We start from the raw sequence: 930 nt of genomic DNA, 5'->3' as shown, positions 1-930 counted from the left end.
GCTCAGCACCGCCTCTTCTACAAGAAGACGATGTTCCATCCCCTCACTCTAAGCGTTTGAGTCTCTTTGGTAAAACTCTTACTCTTTGAAAGTAGCTTATGAAAGTTGCTTTTTAAAAGTTGCAGCACTTGCGTTTGATAAAATCAAATTAAAAATGACTTTTAATAAGCACAAGCACCACAATTATATTTGGTAAAATAGTTTTTAAAACTTAAAAAAATTATAATAAACATGAAAAAAATTATTTTTTCAAATTCTTTAAAATTGGCTCACCTTTACAAATCACAAAAAATAGAACACATATCTCAAATAAACTACTCTTATAATTATATATCTATATTTACATATGTATATACATGTTATTATTATAATTTTGACTAATGTTCATGCAAGAAAAATTTTATGATTGGTTTTCATAAACCAAGTCAACATCTTCACATTTCAAAGAACAGATAAAAAACAAACAAACATAATAGATCTACGAAAAAAATATAAAAACAACACACACAAAAATAATATAAATAGATAGAAGTTCATACCTAATATGTGATAGAGATGTATTTGTGTTGAAATTTGTGAAGATTAAGTTGAAAAATAAAAATTATATGAAGGGTGTGTTAGAATTTGTGAAGGTTAGGATGAAAAGTTAGAAATATATGAGGATTTCAATGGCAATATAATAGTAGGAAATATGTGCGAAAAAATAAATAAAATTTGATAAACACAAGCCAGTTTTGAAAAGCTCCCGTTTAGGTGCTTTCAAAAGCACCCCTAACTTTTAAAAGCTGCAAGCACAAACACTTGGAATTTTTAATTTACCAAACGCAAAATGAGATGTTTGTGCTCTTTAAAAGCATAAGCACTTCTTAGAAAAGCTTTACCAAACCCAGCCTAAGAAAAGCTAGTTCGAGCTATACCTCGGAGAGATTT

The sequence above is a fragment of the Arachis ipaensis genome, chromosome B06 (genome assembly GCF_000816755.2).
Source record: "Arachis ipaensis cultivar K30076 chromosome B06, Araip1.1, whole genome shotgun sequence".
NCBI lineage: Eukaryota > Viridiplantae > Streptophyta > Magnoliopsida > Fabales > Fabaceae > Arachis > Arachis ipaensis.
The sequence above is the reverse complement of the archived record's forward strand: the minus strand, read 5'-3'. Positions refer to the sequence as shown.